The following is a 15,354-nucleotide window of genomic DNA, read 5'->3' as shown; positions in this document are numbered from 1 at the left end:
GTATTATAGTTTATTATTATTTAGGGGACTTTGAAACAAGACAATGGACAACAACAATCACTTTACAGCACTTGTGGGATGTAAGAAATACAGCATATTGTGAAGCACAGTGTTGATGGGTGCCTTGAGTGGTGGTTGTATTGTAGATATTGTTGTCATATAAATTCAGTGAACAGGGGTACAGCAAATAACTTATCATACAGAATAAGTGTGAAAGTTGTATTAGGCCATGACCCATTAAAGAGAGAGTCACTTACTCTGTTGACCCCATAAGTGAGCTATGCATGCGGTACCATACTATTCCCACCTCACTTGTAAGTAATAGGTTTAAGATACTCTGCTATATGTTTGGAATTCCTAACTTGGCAATGAGTTCCAGAGCCCCTTCCCTTCAGTAGCTGTAAGGTCATTTTGTAGGTACTGAGGGAGACTATAACAGAAGATAATAAAATAATGACAGGGTGTACTCCTGTCATATTTTACTATTGACTGACCACTGAAAAGGAATTACATGAAAAACAACTGTGCATCACCTGTTGACTGGGATTAATTGTCACCATTATGTGCATCCTGTGTATGACCAGGATAAGCACTGTGGTTTACTGCTAAGGCAGGGATATCATGGAACTAGAAGTCCTTGAAAGATTGGCAGAAGATGTCTCTTTCTAGCTGAAGCCCTGGAAGACCATCTGTTATGTTGGAGAACCACCCTGGTTTTATAGACCTACCCTTAGAATGCAGAGTTCAAACAGTGGCACCCATCTCTGAAAAGAATCATTGCCTCAAAATGAATCTTTTAAAAGCCAGCATCATTACTGGGAGACGTCATATGGCAAACATCTGTGATGAGCATTTATGGGTCTCAGTATATTTGTAATGTTTCTGAGATGATTAAGGCTATTAAATAGAAGATGACGTGATTGCTGTGTTAACAAATATACCAAACCTTTTAGTTTTGTGAATGCTTCAATCACCCTAAAAACACCACTGAAACCCACCATGATTTGCCACTTGCAAAATGTATGATCTGTACAGTCACCACATAGCATATTAAAAGAGTTGCAATACCTGAAATCATTTTATTACAATAAAATTGTTTGATAACCTTATGTTTCTTGCACTGAAATGTATTAGTATAACCGTTGAGCTCCCACCTTTAGGATATTGAATAAAATTAAGCACTTGAATGTTTCAGCAGTTTGTTGACATATGGAAAGATGAATTAGACAAAAACATTAGTAGCGCGATTGTTGATTATTTCAAAATTCTCTTAATCGACCCAGCGATGGGACTGATTTGGAGACCTAAATAAAAGGAATTGATTTTCCTGCCATACTAATTGGTTTCTAAGACTTTGCCACTATAAGACATCTCTTGTGCTGCACCTTTCCCAAGCCCCCTATCTTATATATCATGATGTTGGAATGACAAGGTGGGTGAGGCACAGAGCTCTTTTTGAGGTCTGGAATGGCTTGAACCAATAAGGTTTGTTTCCCATGCAAATCCTGTCATCGTGAAATGTGTTCTTAAGTTCTCTAGGGCTAGATCCTGAGCTGGTGTAAATCAGCGAAGCTCCATCTAAATCAATTTGAGCTGCAAGCGCTCACACCAGCTGAGGGTGAACTGTAGGGAATTCTCCACTGTGAGTTGAAAGAGAGAAGCAATGAAAAAAATAACATACTAAAATTTATATTACATGTTTGTTTCTTCCACACCAAAACTGGGTTTCCTATGTTGCCCTCAGGCCTAAGAAACATTGCTGATTGTTATTGTTTAATAATATATGGCATGTATCCAAGTAAGCATTCAGATGACCTCGACAATCAAATGTGATTCTTGGCTGTAAAGTCTGTTGGAGGATGGCAGTCTGCCAGCCAGTCATACATCTTTTACAGGTTGCTGTTTCTGACAGACCAGTGTTAGTTATTGTAAATGAGTGACAATCCCTATAACTCACCTTTAAATCTTACCCCACTGGCATCAGAATAGCCTGATATGTGCACACATACACACACATGCACGTAACACACAACCTGCACAGTGCTCATCAGTACACGGGGCTACCTTGTATGTGATTGACGATAATTAGGTTTCAACTGCCTTCTGATGTAGAAATACACAGCATTACAGCATGGCCAGTTTCTGCTCCTGCAATCTTGCTTCTGAAAGGGTATTGATTCACTCTTTCACATTTTTGAAAGGTCATGGCAATAATTCCATCTGAACTGTGCTAAGTGAAAATAGTTTGCAGAAATAATATGGTTGCTGCTTAGCTCCAATGTAATTGAAAGCCACAATAGTTTATTATTTTTTTAGTATATTTTAATTATCTTTGTCTCTTTTGTCTCTTATTGCACAAATTAACTGTTTGTAATGTTGCAAAGCAAGTGACCTTTAATATTATATGACTCTAGTCTTTATGCAAAGATATTTGCTTTTTCTATTATGTAAGATGCTGTAGAACTGCTTATCTTCATGCAGTGCTCACATTAAAAATTGAAAGCAAAAGAATAAAAATGGCCTTTCCCCCCTTGTTCTGTCATATATCTGTCCATTTTAATAAGATGAAAATATCTATTGCTATATGGGTATGGTTCTAAATGTGCTTACTTTTTGTAAAATATCATTGTAGTTAAACGAACACCCTCCAGCAGCTTGACTAAGAACATATCATTCCCAACAGTTTTCTTTGAATAACATGCTCTGTAATGCAATGAGTTAAGTTATTAGGATACATGGCTTCTGCAATCCAAGTACCCTAGCAAGATGACAGGAAATTATGGGTGCTATAGCATAAATCACTTGAGTAGCCAGGTTGCAATTAGTGACTTTGTTTTCTATAGCTTCCGCTTGTCTGGTTTACAGTAGTTACATCCAGTACTAAACTCCCTTAGGGGAAAGGGAGGGTTATGAAAGTTTTATGCATAGAACAATCCTGTATATGTTCCCCAGACATTTTGGTCATTCTTTATGGAATCCAGACATATTTACATCAACAAACCTTTGTACTCAGTGACAATCCTAGAATACCATTCTGTTGGAAGGGACCTCAGGAGGTCATCTAGTCCAAACTGCTGCTCAAAGCAGGACTAATCCCCAGACAGATTTTTGCCTCAGATCCCTAACTGCCTCCCTCAAGGATTGAGCTCACAACCCTGCATTTAGCAGGCCAGTCCTCAAACCACTGAGCTATCCCTCCCACAATGACAATTTGCTATTTACATTGACGGTTTACAATAATAATTTACAATGACCAGCTAAGGATCTGCCCCTTTGACAACAATTTTGTCCCACGCATACAGCACAAGGAAATGGACAAGATCCTGAGTGTGGTTTGGCGAACTGTAATCCTCCCCCTCCCTAGGGCCTGATCACAGAGCAGCTGTCCCTGGGCAGTATTAGAAGCATACCCAGTGCCTTAAAGGTGTTATTGAGAGGCTCTATGTCAGGGGTCAGCAACGTTCGGCATGCGGCTCACCAGGGTAAGCACCCTGGCGGGCCGAGCCAATTTTATTTACCTGCTGATGCGGCAGGTTCGGCCAATCGCAGACCCCACTGGCCGCGGTTCGCCGTCCCGGGCCAATGGGGGCGGCGAGAAGCCGCGACCAGCACATCGCTTGCCCGCGCCACTTCTCGCCGCCCCCATTGGCCCAGGACGGCGAACCGTGGCCAGTGGGGGGCCGCAATCGGCCGAACCTGCCGCATCAACAGGTAAATAAAACTGGCCCGGCCCGCCAGGGAACTTATCCCGGCGAGCCGCATGCCAAACGTTGCCAACCCCTGCTCTATGTAGTTCATGAATCCACTGGCCATGTTCGAAGCCCAGAAAACTCTGTCTGTGTTGCTACAGGGAGCTACCAATGAACAGAGATCAATAACACATGGGGGAGAGTTCCATTAGCCTGCCTCCTTCAAGCTGACTGCCCACTTCACACAGCAGAGTGCCGATGGCTCTGGTTTTTTCAGGGCATACGTGCGAATGCATGAGACAGAGGGAGCAGGATTTCTCTCATAATGATCATTAGCATTAATGCAAATTATATATGTACAAATCCAAGTATTAACATAATATGCTCCCAAATGCTTTAATACAGTCCCACAGTATTTCCTATAATTCACTCCACAACTTCTTTGCTAATGTACTATAATGGCCATATTTTGCCACTTAGTACACATCTGCAGCAACTGTATAAACAGCAGGAAGAGATGTGATAGGCTATCTAACCTTAGTCATACAGCTGAAATGCTACAGACTTAAAATCCATTCCTTCTCCTTAAACACAATGCCTTGTTCTGCTTTTCTATTCATAGTGCTGTAAATTTGTCAGCCTAATGGGACACTTTGTAGATGTTTTCCTTTTTAAGTGATTTAACAGGAGTAGGTATTACATTGATCCAAAATCTAGCTTAGCATTTCATTTTGTGGAGACTGGATTTGTATGTTTAGCCATATAAGAAACTAAGTGGTATTTTGTTCTTTGAGTGGATCAAATTCATTTTGAGTTGAATTCTGCCAACTTGAAACTGCAATCTCCTGTCTAAATTATAGAATACAATCAGCAAACAGCATGGCCATCAAATTCCAAGATTGGTTTGTGTTTTCATTCAATATAAAAATATTTGTTTGTGGAGCTGACTAGGTGCACTGCCATAAGTCAAGCTGGATTTCCTTCATGCTTTCTCCTGCCCTGTAGTGGTAGGGGCGTGATATGGTGTGGAAGCAATTCCACCTTGCTTTTGGAAAGAGGGGAACGGGAGTCAACATTAGGGCTGGTGAACTTTGGAACAAAGTATGAACCATTGTGAAAGATCCAGCTCTGAGATGTTTAACATTACAGGTTTGGGTAGGTGGCTTACGGCAGGCAAGAAAAATCCATGTTTTGGAAGGTCTTCATCAGAACACAAATGTCAGAAGATAGGTGGGCAGATAGGGAAAGTGGCCAGTCCAAAAGAGCTTTGGAGTCTGGGACACCAGTCCTTGAAGGAAAAGAGAATGTAAAACAGCAAAGCCAACCTTCCATCATTATTTATGCCCCATCTTTGAAACATGGATTTTGCTGGGCTGATAGTGTGATCTCATAGTGTATCTCTCATATAAACATCTATTAAACATAGATTAAAGTTCAGGATTGTCACTGTAGCTAGAGCCCAAACTACTTCTGAGTCCCTCAACCCATACTCAACTTTGTCCTTTCTTGCTGATTGAAGAAGAGAGAATTGGTTTTCTCCAAATGAGTCCTGTCCAGTCCTCTGTTGAAGTCTTCTTCATTGGGTGAACATGATTCAGGGCCTCAAGAGTGAAGACTTGTACAAACAGTGAGCCTCAGTGCTCTGAAAGGGATGTGAAAAGCCCCATCTGCAAAACAAATACCTTGAAAGTGTGTGGAATCACAGTAGTTACCATAATAAAAATGCTCATTGTTAGCATGCATGCTCATGTTTGCCAACCCGGATGCCATTTCCACATGTTGGCATCACAGTGGTCAAACAATGCACCTTCAACCCTACACATGCATAAGTTCAAACTACCTTTGCTAAGGCTCATATCACAATGACTTCCTGCCCCTTCATGTTAGTTCCACACATTATACTTCCTCTCTGGAGACACTTACAAACAGAAGCTGCATTCATTCTGACAAAAAATATCAATCTGTGACACTGTTTATAAAGGGAAAAAGTGAACATCAGAAATCCTATCTCTATCATTTGACCTCTGAGATTTATCACTGCTTTGAATTTTCCTAGTATTGACATAAGGCTGTGGAATGAGCTATCTCATGAAATTTTTGCTGCGTATGAACGATCTATAAAATAATAATCACCACGGCAGTTTGGTACGATTGTCTGAGACACTTAACCTATTGTCTAATGCTGTCTTTTAAAACAGTGTTTCCCTTCAGTGTTAATACGAGGGCACCGGTAAAGACAGCAGAAGTTCGGAACATCTTGGCTATGTACTTGTGAACTTCTGCTGTAGAAAAATGTCAAGGTCAGAGCATGATTGAAGAACCTTCTTCCCCTCTTGAAGTCACTGCTCCTATATGATATTGTTTTCCACTGTAGAAGATTCTCTTAAAAATGAGGTTGAGATCCCTAAAGAAATTGCTTCAATCAGCAACAGTGCTTAATGACTGTTAATGGGAAGTGGAGATAGGATAGTAAGTGTTACTTTGATTAATAAGAGAACTGCAGAGAATTTAAATTGTGCCACTGATGGATTATTTTCTTCAAGCTTGATAAGCGCTTCTCATTTGTTCTTAAATTTGGTCAATACTGTTAAAGACAGCAAAATGAAGTATAATTAATTCTATTACTGCAACTCAGACCCGGTGTTACTGAGAAACAGATTATGACGCAGACAACAATGTTAAGTAACGCTTTTGACAGTTTTATCATTTGAGTACCTGGTAATTCTGAAAAGCAAGAGATACTTTCCTTCTTCAGGTTTAGAAGCGCTTCGGTACTCAATTGCTTTTCTTAACGTGGGGTGATCTGTTAGAACCTGCAGTGGAAATATCATCAATAAAATTGTCAAAGAAAAGAAACATCACCTTGTTCTCAAGTACATAGACTCAACAAAAAACTTCAGGTTATCCCTCACTCAAAACACCGATATACTCTAGGGTCATTTTGAATCTGGCTTCACATTGGCTTCAGTGGGATGACTCACGTGAGTAAGCATTACTCTACAGGAGTAATGCTTGCACAGTCAGACCCTAAGAAAATTGGGGGAAGATTTTTGGTGTTGGATTAGCTCTGTCCAAAGAAAATGCACTTTCTTTTTAATACTATACTTTTTGTGAAGTTCAGTCCTCTATATGCTATTAGGCTCCGGCAAAGTGACAGAAAGGCATTGTAATACCTTTGCAACGGTCTTTTCTATTTCATAGTCAGGTATGTCTCTTACAAGTTCTAAAATCTAGTTACGTGTATGTCCTTCAGTTTATTATTATTAAATATGTAGATTATAATAGCACCCGGAAGCTCCCATCAGGATAACAGCCCAATTGTGGTAGGTGCTGATAAACATTATGGCCCTGTCTCAGCAAAGCACTAAAGCATGCGCTTAAATGCTTTCTTGAGTAGAGATGCTTTCCTTAATTGGAGCCTAGGAGCCAGAATTTAAGCTGGTGTATATAAGTGTTGCTCCCTGAAGTCAGTGCAGCTATGCTAATTTATACCAGCTGAACACCCAGCCCTATGGGTTTGTACAGCACCCAGAACCATGGCACATGTGCTGATGTAATAGACATGCCTTGAGGAATAGTCAAATTATGAATTTTCTTTTAGGCTAAACTTATTTGCACTGTTTATTTACTGTAAAGGGAAAATATCAACTTGATTTTGTACAAATTTTTGGTGCATGCCATTTTTTATTAAACTTAATCAGTTATAGGACAACAACAAACCAGTTCTACTGACTGGAAATAAATCCAGGCTGTATGTAAAGAATGCGGAGGCAGCATTGTGCTTTCAGTAGTGGTAACCGCAATTATCGCTTCATTTAACAGACTCTGCCTATTTCCAGGTCTATACTTCTGCAGTTCTGAATGCAGGAAGTCATTGTGGGAATTATTTGGAATTAAATTGAAATCAATGTGTATTGGCTAATAGTGTTGTTATAAAATCAGTGAAGGTCTATGTGACAATACGCAGAGCCGAAGGGCAGAGGGCAAGGAGCACCCAGATATCCGGTAATGAATTGCAGCTGGTTTAACCATTTCAAAAGTATCCCAATTCTGTAATGTTATGAAACATATCTGGTAAGTGTCACGCAAGGTGTCAATGAAAAGCTCATGACTTACTGAATATTAATTTCATTGTGTAATGTAGGTGCAAGCAATTGATGCAAAGTTATGGACCTAAACTGATATTCTAATTCTTAATATGTGTTTGTGGACCCCAGCCTAGGAAAGGAATATGGTTTCCCCACCTGGGGACTTACTTCCAAAGTACTTTGGAAGACCATGAGAATGTATTTATGTATCCCGTAAACAGACCCATCAAGCTAACAAAGGGGTGGAGACAAACCTCAGGCTATCAGGGCTGGGGAGGAGATTGACATTCATATGTCAATTGCACCAGAGGAGGCAGGTATTAAACTAAAATATTTGCATTTCAGCAGACACAACTCCAGCAGGGAGGGAACAGCAAGAAAATTCCTTCAAGATGATTACCTCAGAGCTGGAAATAGACTTATCTGGGAGTATCCTTCAGAAGAATCCATTTCAAAGATTCATTGGACTACAAGAGAGGGGCCAAGAAACCCCAAGTTATCTATCTTTCACCTAAGAAGATAAATGTGACTTTGAGGGATAGATCCTGACCCAGAAGTTTGGTCAGCCATCTTGATGGAAATATGTGGTGAGGATTGTAGTTTAAACCAAGTCTAGCAGGTTAAGTTTTAGTTATTAAAAAGTGTTTTATCTACAAGAAAGGGGGATTTCTCTTGTAATCATTTCTGACACTAATCCTTATACTTGTACTCACTTAAAATTTATTGCTGTATAATTAAATAAGCTTGTTTTATTTGTAGCCTAAACCAATTAGGTTAGGTTACAAATTTAAACTGAATTATTTGGTAACTCCAGTTAAAGTAACAAACTGACTCTTTAAAGAAGCAAGGAATATTAACAATCCTCTGACTGTTCCAGGACAGGGCTGGAGATTTCAGAACACACGTTTTGGGAGAAAATTCAGGACTGGGGTGAGTGTGGAGTCACCTTACCAATTGTTAACCAAGACTGGTGGAGACCCATGGAACTCTGTGGTATTGCATGCAAGTTCCATGCTCCAAAACATTGGATCAGGGCTGCACAACACATAGACATAGAATGCATGCTAGCTGCTGACTGTGGGTGTCCCAGGCAGAGATCTACAGTAGCAAGGCATTGTGAGGCACTCGGGGTTACAGGGTAACAGGTGACAACTCTTCACTGTCTGAATTGCACCCCAGAACATTACAGTCTAATTCTGTTATTAAAATAGAGAGTTTACATATTACAAATGAAGGGTTCATTCTTTCCCTAAGATATTCCATAAACATAATTTCTAAAGTGACTGGAAGCGAAGAGAATGCATTTCAGATCTGAATTTGGGGATAAACTTCTATACTCCAGAGGCCAGTAAAAAGCACAAGAATATTAGGTGGATGATCAATATCAGAATTCGGAAGCAAAGGGGAAGAACCAATAATAATTCCTTAACCTCTCCAAGTTACCCTACTTACATCCACTGTTTTCATTTTCTGTACAGAAAATAAAACAACTGAAAATGTTGCAGTCAATTATTTTATCAGAACCATTTCATTGTGTTTATTTTAAAACATGCTTATTAGACATATAATGCTCAGGTACCTGATCTATCCAATACTTTCCTTCAGTGAATGTAGATAAGCATTGATGTCAGACAATCAGCAAGCCCTTCAATTCTGCAAAAAAGGGGTATGTGATATGTTGGAAGAAGTTCAGGCAGTTGTACCAATTTGCTAAAGAAATCTAACACTTGACAGAAGAGCTGGCAATGCTGTCTCTTGGTAACCAATCATAACGCAATTGAGGTGCCAGGCATCCAGTATTAACAAATGTTCTGGGTGTGTTTTCTGAGAAGGTGGGGGGGATTACAGCAGCAGCTCGCTGCATCACCTGCTCTTTCTACTACAACCTAATGAATACTTAGGTGGGCCAGAAACCTTTTGAAAAATGGCAGGTGGGAGGTGACTACAAATATTGACTCTAGAGCATTGAAAACAAAGACAGTTTAAATCTAAACTAGTATCCCAGAAAACCAGCCAAAGATTTGGAGGGCCAATAAACCTCTCTCTTGCTTGTATTTTTCTGTCTGTTATTCCATTTTAGGATGCAGTGTAGCTGTAGCCGGGTCAGTCCCAAGATATTAGAGAGACAAGGTGGGTGAGGTAATACCTTTGGTTGGACCAACTTCTGTTGGGGAGCGAGACAGAGCTCTGTGTGGCTTGAAAGCTTGTCTCTCTCCCCAACAGAAGTTGATCCAATAAAAGATATTCCCTCACCCACCTTGTCTCTCTCATATTCCCTTTTAGTGTCTGTCACTTTGATACAAAACCTCACACATGTCCACCTCTGTGTGTTTTTTCCTGTTGCTGCTGTAAAACAGCTGTAGGAAATTCTGCCGGATAACTTGTTTGCAAAGTTAATTCATCAATGAAGACAAGCAAAACCTATATGCCACTTTACAGCAATATCCTCCAGAATGAAGCACTATATTGTGAAGCACTGCAGTGCTGGGGATGTACTTTTCACAAGGTACTTGAATAGTATGTGTTTTGTCAAAAGCCAAGGTTTGGCTAATGAAAGATAACTCTGTGTAGACTGAGAGCTTTGTAATAAGATAGGAATACAATTTGTTACAGTTATGTGGTTACTTGACTATAATCTCTTTCTGAGGTTTATTAAATCATATAAAATTTCAATTTACACTGTAATATTCTATAAAAGATGGAGCACACAAAAGTAATAAGTATGACAACATTTCTTTCATTTATGAATTGTATTGTTGATTGTGTTAAAGCTGCCATTTCCAGCAGCAAGATTATTTATGTTAGAATAGTAATTTTCTATCTCCCAATTTAATTTTGTAAAAGTTAATTACAAATTAGAATAAAATGAATGTGGTTATAAATGCCAATAAAATGCTGATATAGTGCTGTATGTAGTGGGGGATGGGGAAGCACATGTATGCATGAATCACTGTTTATTGTGAATATACTTCCGTTGAAACTCAATGACTGACATTATCCCCATATTGTGCATTCCAAGGTGATTGTTCCATCACAGACAGTGAAAGTCACTTGCTGTGAGCCTTGTTCTTCATAACACCACTCGAGATGTGCTTTAGGGGCTTGATCCAAAGTCCACTAAAGTCTTTCCGCTGGTTTCCAGTGGGCTTTGCATCAGGTCTTATTTTGTGTTTTATAAACTTCTGACAGCTGAGTCAGTAAAATGAAACCAATGGCACCCTCTTATGCCACTATTTGCTCTATTTGCAAAGGGCAATACACAGTCCCTTGGGCAGGCTCGGCTCTCAATTCTGCCACCACCTGCCCACAGCAGTAACGTATCTAGGGCTTTTGGCACCTATGAAATTTGTCCTTTATAGCAGAAGCATTTTTTTTTTGACAGATCTGGTTTTCAGCCCCTTCCTTCTCTGAATAACTTGGCCATTGCACCAATTGCTGTGCCTCTGATTCATGCAAGTTTGAAATACAACATCCCCATCACATGGAAGGCTGTGGCTGCTCGTTAGCACTAGTACAGTTTGGAGCGTGATCCCGCAAGCACTTAGAACGGTGCTAAACAAGTGGCAGTTCAAGAAAGGAACTAGAGATGGCAGCAGGTCTGTGAAGTACATTCTAATAAGTCCATGATGGTGGATTTTAAAACTGGGGCAAATCTGAATGGGATTCTGAAATTAACAGGGAGTGGCTGGAGGTCTTGGAGGATGGTGGCGATGCGGTTGTGTTGTTTTGTGCTTGCGAGAGAGTTTGTGGCAGCATTCTAGCATATATGGCATGGGCTGGAGCCTGGAGGGCTGGCTCTTGAGGAGATCCTAGAAAAGGGGTTGCAAGTGAAACCATGAGGAGATGAAGGCCTGGGGGAGGATTTCAACAGCAGTTCTCAGTAGCTGTATGGTCACGCTGTAATAATGAGTAATAGCTGAGGGCTAAAGAAAGGGATAGCGGAGAGGAGCAGAACTCTGCCTCCTCTGCTAAAAGAATAAGGATAGTTCCCCACCTCTCTCCATGGCCTGGCTAGGCAGCTCCCTTCCACTGGTGACTGATGCGGTGAGAGCTGTTCCTCTTGTTTCATTCTGCTTAAGCACTGGTAATAGGGCAGTTTGTTTGGCGGAAAATATAGCATTTGTGCCAGTGTAATGAGGCACAGAAACAAGCGTCTCCAAAGGGTGCATAGCCCAGAAAAACATCAGGAAAGTCCGACATGGTACAAGACAGGCCTATTGGAAGCAGGGAATAAAGCAGAAGTGAGCAAAAACAAAATTGCAGCCTACTGCACTTAGTCTGACACATAACCTCTTTATTTTTCTGATAGTCTTAGGCCCAAATTCTGCCCGTAGCTGGGCACATGTAGCTCCCACAGCTGTTTTGTGAGACATTCAACCCCTGTAGTACTTTTTAAGTAAGAAGGCCATGGTGAATTAGCTCAGGATTCATCACCTAGCTTCCAAATGGCTTCACATTACATTAGCAATATCTATTCCACACAGATGATCCCTTTTTGTGCAAAGTGAATATAGTATTCACCGTTTTGGAGGAGATTTTGGATTGTTATCATGATTGGCTTATGAGGTGAAAGACTTTGATATTTAGCTTTTAATAGAGCAAAAGTGACTCTAAATTTGTTAATATTCTTTAGGTTATATAGGACAAATTACAGATAAGTGAATCAGTAATGAAATTTGTAATGAGAATTTCTCAAGTATGAAATGTTGGCGCAAATTAATTGCAGGATTTTACAGCTCTTATAGTTTATATCATAAATGCAAAAATGACTAGGGATTTTTAATTACAGTAGGAACACACTAAATTTTTATGGAATGCCATTTTGTTAAAGAGGTACTTTGAACATTAAGAGCAAATGCCACCAGTAACAGTGAGCCCAGGTAGCTTGTGCAGCATCAAATAAATATGCTTTTGCTATGAAATGGTTCCTTAGATACTGTAACTGACATGGTGACTAATGAGATGGGCTTATTTTCCCAGCTTCAGTTTACTTTGTCTTTGCTATCTGTCTTTCTTTTTCTTAATCACGGTGGACTTGAAAAGGATCAGGACAAGCTGCTTGGAAATACACGTAGAACTTTTCTACTTAACCTTCAAAAATAGACTTTGAAAAGTAAATGGTTGATGTCTTTTGCCGAAATGCATAATTTTGTAGGGGGGCAGGAGAGTATGGCTGGATGCTGCTTCTTATTAAATATTTGATGTGTAGAAAAAAATCTAATGCAGTGGAAATGCAAAGAAATCTCATTACGTGGGTGGAATGCATTGCATACTAAGATACAGATGACTCAGATTCTAAAACCAACAGACAGATTTACACAGAGAGTGTGTCTCTAGCAACTTCCTGCTGTCCCTGCTGGTTAAAATACAAAATCTATGTATTCACTGTCACTCTGCTTATCTAGACATTCCTCAGAGTCAAGAACATGTTTAAAAATTTCACCACATGTTTTGCCACTCTTCCTTGATGACACTAGAGGTGAGATTCCCAAGGGGGACTTAGGTGCTGCAACCCCTAACTTCTGGGTGCTTGCTGCCTAGGAAAATTCACAATCCTGAGGTACATGTCCAGGCTCCCTATACAATGTATGGGGAGAGTTAGGGGCCTAGGAATGGGCTTCACAGAAATCGATATGCTGAGCGGGGAGCTGACTAAACTAGCCAGTAGGAAATGCTGAGGAGAAGGGTGGGTCGTAAGCCCCACCTCCAAGAGGGAGAAAGGCATCTCCCTTCCCTCCGGATTTACAACCGCACACCCTTTCCTGGAGTCAGGCACATAAACCAGCACAGCCCTTTTTCAAGAACTGAGGAGGCGGGGAAGCTGCTGCCCTTATAACTTTTAGCACAGTGGTCAGGGCGCTCATCTTGGAAGGGGGAGACACCCCCTTCTGCCTGATGCAGAGCAAAGATTTGAACTTGTGTCTCCCACATCCAAGGAGAGGGCCCTAGGCACTGGGCTTTGGACAGTAAGAAGAGCATGTTTATAATTAGCCAGCACACGTTTCCTGCAGTGAGGTTTTCCAGCATAACTGAGCAGAGCCGGTGTAGAAATCTACAACAGTAGCATGCTGTATAAACAGTGTGGGAGGCAGTGTGGCCTAGTGGCCAGGACCCTAAGTTGGGACTCAGGATACCTGGGTTCAATTCTTAGATCTCATTGATTTGGTGGCTGATCTTGGGGTTTCTCCTCCTTTGTAAAGTGGAATATAAGAGCTAGGTATTACTGTGGTTGTGTCATTAGGAAAATGAAGTCCAGAAGGTGGCCAATTTTCATATTCAGCCTCTAAACGAACACTGTGCTCATTCAACAGAGAGTCCTGTGGCACCTTTAAGACTAACAGATGTATTGGAGCATAAGCTTTCGTGGGTGAATGCCCACTTCGTCGGATGCATGTAATGGAAATTTCCAGGGGCAGGTATAAATATGCTGGCAAGAATCAGTCTGGAGATAACGAGGTTAGTTCAATCAGGGAGGGTGAGGTCCTCTGCTAGCAGTTGAAGTGTGAACACCAAGGGAGGAGAAACTGCTTCTGTAGTTGGCTAGCCATTCGCAGTCTTTGTTTAATCCTGATCTGATGGTGTCAAATTTGCAAATGAACTGAAGCTCAGCAGTTTCTCTTTGGAGTCTGGTCCTGAAGTTTTTTTGCTGTAAGATGTTACCTTTACATCTGCTATTGTGTGGCCTGGGAGGTTGAAGTGTTCTCCTACAGGTTTTTGTATATTGCCATTCCTGATATCTGACTTGTGTCCATTTATCCTTTTACGTAGTGACTGTCCAGTCTGGCCAATGTACATAGCAGAGGGGCATTGCTGGCACATGATGGCATATATAACATTGGTGGACGTGCAGGTGAATGCACCGGTGATGTTGTATCTGATCTGGTTAGGTCCTGTGATGGTGTTGTTGGTGTAGATATGTGGGCAGAGTTGGCATCAAGGTTTGTTGCATGGATTAGTTCCTGAGTTAGAGTTGTTATGGTGCGATGTGTGGTTGCTGGTGAGAATATGCTTAAGGTTGGCAGGTTGTCTGTGGGCGAGTACTGGCCTGTCTCCCAAGGTCTGCGAAAGCGAGGGATCATTGTCCAGGATGGGTGTAGATCACTGATGATGCATTGGAAAGGTTTAAGCTGAGGAATATAGGTGATGGCCAGTGGAGTTCTGTTGGTTTCTTTCTAGGACTTGTCTTGTAACAGGAGGCTTCTGGGTACACGTCTGGCTCTGTTGATTTGTTTCCTTATTTCATTGTGCGGGTATCATAGTTTTGAGAATGCTTGGTGAAGATCTTGTAGGTGTTGGTCTCTGTCTGAGGGGTTGGAGCAGATGCGGTTGTACCTCAGTGCTTGGCTGTAGACGATGGATCGTGTGGTGTGTCCGGGGTGGAAGCTGGAGGCATGAAGGTAGGCATAGCGGTTGGTGGGTTTTCGGTATAGGGTGGTGTTAACGAGACCATCACTTATTTGTACTGTGGTGTCTAGGAAGTGGACCTCCCATGTAGATTGGTCCAGGCTGAGGTTGATGGTGGGGTGGAAGCTGTTGAAATCGTGGTGGAATTCTTCCAGAGTCTCCTTCCCATGGGT

General features: G+C 41.1%; 1 long non-coding RNA gene across 1 annotated transcript in view; it reads right to left on the bottom strand.

Moving 5' to 3' along the window:
• Positions 1–3,767: 3,767 nt before the first annotated feature.
• The window catches only part of LOC117872325, a 193,242-nt gene continuing 181,655 nt past the window's right edge, over positions 3,768–15,354 (bottom strand). Inside the window, exons 3-5 of the long non-coding RNA XR_004644460.1 lie at positions 9,357–9,430; positions 6,405–6,502; positions 3,768–5,356 (exon numbers count right to left, since the gene is read on the bottom strand). This is a non-coding gene — a long non-coding RNA (uncharacterized LOC117872325). The remainder of the gene's footprint in view (positions 5,357–6,404; positions 6,503–9,356; positions 9,431–15,354) is intronic.

Source organism: Trachemys scripta, chromosome 2, assembly GCF_013100865.1.
Source record: "Trachemys scripta elegans isolate TJP31775 chromosome 2, CAS_Tse_1.0, whole genome shotgun sequence".
Taxonomy (NCBI): domain Eukaryota; kingdom Metazoa; phylum Chordata; order Testudines; family Emydidae; genus Trachemys; species Trachemys scripta.
This window is presented reverse-complemented; position numbering and strand designations above follow the sequence as displayed.